Consider the following 333-nt stretch of genomic DNA (forward strand, 5'->3'; position numbering starts at 1 on the left):
GATCGACCCTTACTCACGTAAGGTTTATTACTTGGACGACCCAGTGCACTTGCTGGTTAGTTGTGCGAAGTTGTGTAATGCCATGGTATTGAGCTACCAAGTTTTTGGAGCCATTATCAGGGATTATGAGAGTTGTGAAAAAGTAATGTTCACAATTTCGCGCACCAATTGCCCTCCACAAGGGCACACTGCCCTCTAGGAGGGCAACATGAGCAAGCAAGCCAAGATAGGCAATGCTGCCCTGCCCACGACAAGGGCAGAGCACAAAATTGTGCCTTGGATCAAAGAAGAGCAAAACCTTGCCCTGCCCTCCACAAGGGCAGTATCGGGCTC

This window comes from Arachis duranensis, chromosome 10, assembly GCF_000817695.3.
Source record: "Arachis duranensis cultivar V14167 chromosome 10, aradu.V14167.gnm2.J7QH, whole genome shotgun sequence".
Classification (NCBI taxonomy): Eukaryota; Viridiplantae; Streptophyta; class Magnoliopsida; order Fabales; family Fabaceae; genus Arachis; species Arachis duranensis.